The following is a 4,332-nucleotide window of genomic DNA, read 5'->3' on the forward strand; positions in this document are numbered from 1 at the left end:
GATGGCGGAGCCAGAACGGAAGGTCCCGCGGTTCGGAGCGGACCCACCTCCCGCCGGCGCTCCTGATTGGACCGCTCTGCAACTCCGTCCCGCCCCCGAAGTTGACTGTCAGTCAAAGACCCGCCCTGAGCGCGCCGCCGGAACGAAGCGGCAATCCCCTTCCCTCTCTGCCTGAAACCTCTGTGAGTTCCAACCAGAGCTCTCCCCAGGCCACACTTCTCCCCCGCGACCAGCAGCAGCCCCAAGACGGTGCACAGAAGCACAACTTGCTCCTGGCTTTCCACGGGGGCTCTGGCTGCTTCTTCAGTGGGCCCTTCTTGTTCCTCCTGGAAATGGGGACACAGGTGTGCTCAGGGGATTCCAAACTCAGTGTCCCATGCAGACAACCCTGTTCTCAAGAAGGAGGGGTGCCTCGACAGGCCAGGACAGGCCTCACTGGAACAGAGACAGCTGACTTCATGGTCAAGGCCTTTTTACTCCTCCTTCTAACCTACCTATTTTTCAGCCAAGAAAATAAAGGTGCCAATAAGAGATTAAATAGGTAAAGAAACTATAGAGTTCTGTGGCAGCAATACTCTATGTCCAGAGTCACAAAGAGAACATGAACTCAGGTTAAACATATCAAAGTTATTCAGGGATCAGAAAGAAGCTGTCAAATTCATAAACTTTCTCCAGGATAGTGCCTAAATGTGTCCTTCTCTAAGCCTGACCTTAAAAAGATTTTATTTACATAGAAATTACATGTTGACTACAGTAACTCCATGCATGCCAAAATCAGAATGTTGTCCAGAAAACAGCTACAGAGAAAACAGACTTATAACCTATAAATGTGTAATAATGGTTCACTTTATGCTTTGAATATAGCTCTTGCTGCTGTTACTGTAAATTATTTTCAAAACAGACAAGTTTCTCTCTCTTCCTCTCTCTCTCTCTCCACATCCCTAATCTCAGGGGAAACAGGATTACCTTTCTTCCCTATCCTGGGCAGGGCCATCTGTCCTTAAGCACACATCAACCACAAAAACTAAGTAATTCAGACTTCAGGGATGGTACCAGAAGATCTAAGAAATGACACTCCCACATTAACAAGTTAATTACACATCAACAGAGAGTATCTAGAATGTAGCCATTACCTCCTTAAAAGCCCTCTATTCTCCCCGACAGTCAGAATCACAGCCTCTGGGACAGGAGCAAAGCAACATACGGAGACCCTATCTCAAAATGGGGAAAAAAAGAAAAACTAAAAAACTGGAGATGTAGTTCATTGGTAAAGTGCCTGTGGGGGCAATCTCCTATACCAAATTAATTAATTAAGAAAATAAAGATGCAATACATTAGAATGACAACAGGGAACACAGTGTTGCCAGAGACAAAAACAACTGCCAAAAATCACATTTCACATACTTTTACACCAGTAAATATCATTCAAAATATATCAACATATTATTTACATAAAAGTAAGTGGCTCCTAGGGCTGGGGTTGTGGCTCAAGGATAGAGCCGAGGCTCTGGGTTCGAGTCTCAGCACCACGTAAAAATAAATAAATAAAATATTGTGTCCAACTACAAATAAAAAAAAAATTTAAAAAGTAAGTGACTCCAATATCAACACAAATTATAAAGAAATACTCTGGGAGCCAGGCATGGTGGTATACGTCTGTAATTCCAGTGACCTGGGAGGCTGAGGCAGGAGGATTATGAGTTCAAAGAGAGCCTCAGGAACTTAGCAAGGCCCTAAGCAACCTAGGGAGACCCTATTGCTAAATAAAAATAAAAGGGGCTGGGCATGTGGGTCAGTGGTTAAGCACCCCTGGGTTCAATCCCTGGTACCAAAAATAAAATAAAATTAGAAAGCTTGCTACCAAGGAAAAACCTAAATAAAAACCCTGTAGCTTTAGATTTTCTTACTTGACATAATTTGAAAGGTTGAATAGTGGGGTACTACATTATTAGTCTCCACTAGCTTTGTTGTAGATCACATCTGTCACGTAGGTTATGATGTCAATGATTGCTCAGGTTACTATTCAGGGATTGAGACTGCTTTTGCTGAAAATACTTCCTCTTCACTTTGGCTGAAAGCAATGAAAAGGCTTGAAACCTCTCTGTATGTCCTTTGCTGTCTTAATCTTTGGGTCAGATTTCTACTAGAAAGAAAAGGGAACCCTGTAAGAGACTGTTGCTATCAATGGTCCCATCTTGCTTGATTCCAGTTCCCTTTCTCATTGGCCAGCTATGGGGCCTTCATCTGCATTCTGGTGATCTTGTTTATTTTTCAGAGCTGACTCCAGAAACTGGTTGTTGATCACAAAATTAACCCAAAAACAGACTGCCTGGCTCAGGTTCCTGAGATAGTGCTGATTTCGGCTCATATTCCCCTAATTGATCTTCATATAAACATTCTCCATCTCCCCAAAGACCTTGAAAGAACAAATTGAGACATTAGTCATCCTCCTTTCCTGGTTAGTAGCATCCTCAATAAAGTCTTTCATTCTCAACACTTGACTCTCATTGATCAGTTTTTCCAAGGGATGAGCTTCTGCACCTAATTTCAGAAATAAGCTCCCAAACATTTACTCTCCAGTTCCCTGTGCACACAATAACTATGGAGGATTCTAAAGGACTTTTGTTTGCTTTGGCTAAACTATTGCTATTTATCATGTGAGGAATCAAAGCAGAAATATAAAAAAAGTTATTTAGTCATCAATTTATTTATTTGGTAGCGGGAATTGAACCCAGGGGCTCTCAACCACTGAGCTACATCCCCAGACCAATTTTTAGATTTTATTTAGAGACAGGGTCTCATTGAGTTGCTTAGGGCTTTGCTAAGGTGCTGAGGCTGACTTTGAACTCACGATCCTCCTGTCTCAGCCTCCCAAACAGCTGGGATTCCAAGCATGTGCCACCAAGCCCAACAAGACCTCTTAAATAGGTGAAACCACAAATGTCAAGTTAACTTTATAAAGATATAGGAAAAAGGACTAGGGATATAGCTCAGTGGTAGATCATTTGCCTTGCAGGCGTCAGGCACTGGGTTTGAATCTCAGCACCACATAAAATAAATATATTATGTCCATCTACAATTTAAAAAATATTTAAAAAAAGATACAGGAAAAACAAAATTTAGGATTTGTGATCAACAAAGACTATCCTGGATAAATTAACAGGCAGATGGAAAGTTGGGAAAAGGTGTCTGCATTGTCCAAAAGTGACAAGGGAAAAATACTGAAAATCAAGATGTCAGGTCGGTGGCGGTGACTTAGGACAAAGCAGCCCTCGGGAAAGAAACATCTATCAGGCACCAACAGAAACGCCTATCAATCAGCAGGATCTCCTGACTAACGCCTGTCAATCATCAGGACCCCCTGGCCAATCGTGGAGTTCAGCCAGCTCCCGGGACCAACTACAGTGGGACAAGGGACTCTAAAAATACCTTTCCTGTCCCAAGCCCTTCCCTTCCTGCCTAAGCCCCTTAAAACCCCAGTCCAGGTTGAGCTCCCAGGCAGTTTCTCCTCAGACCCTTCACTCTGTCGGTCTGATCAAGTTCCACCAGGGAGTGATATCTCAATGAAGCCTCCTTTGGCAGCCTTTTAAAATCTGCCTCCTTTGGTTGCTGCCCGCCTCGCCTGATCTTACACAAGAAACCAGTTATATCAAGACATAGGAACCTCAATACAAAAAATGAGCACAGAATATGAGCAGATAATTGACAGAAGGGTTACCTGAGCAAAAGGAAGGATAGACAAAAGGAAGAAAAGGAGGGAGGGAGGCAGGAAACAATGAAGGAAGGAAATTAAAAATAGCCATTGCATTTCACTGTTTATCAATGAATTTCTCCAAATTAGAGAACACCCAGTGATGGTTTGCCACGACACACGACTAAACCAGTCAGGGTCACTCCAGGTGAACAGGGCTGGCACAGAGACAGGGAAATACCTTTTCCTTCGGGTTCTATGACAGCTCCTCTGACCCAGCTCCCCCAAAGGAGGCAAGGCAGGCAAGAAAGAGAGAACATGCCTCGAACCCGGGTTTTATTGGGGGGAGGATGTTCCATGGAATACTGTACCCCCCAAAAGGACAAAGGGGTAGGATTACAAAGGAACAGGTGTGTGTAACTCAACCCCAGTGGGTGACACCTACTCCTGGAGCCATGCCTTGTTATCTGAGCTGGCATGACCTTGCAGCCTTGCCCGCCTGAACACAATAATTGTTCAGTGCCTCAGGGCATCGGGACTTAAAGTTGCATTCATTCGAGGAAGCTCCAGACAAGGGTTGGGATAGGAGGAATAAGGAATCCTTGCACACTGCCAGTGGGAGGGTAGAGTGGTGGAAATGC

Source organism: Marmota flaviventris, chromosome 1 (assembly GCF_047511675.1).
Source record: "Marmota flaviventris isolate mMarFla1 chromosome 1, mMarFla1.hap1, whole genome shotgun sequence".
NCBI lineage: Eukaryota > Metazoa > Chordata > Mammalia > Rodentia > Sciuridae > Marmota > Marmota flaviventris.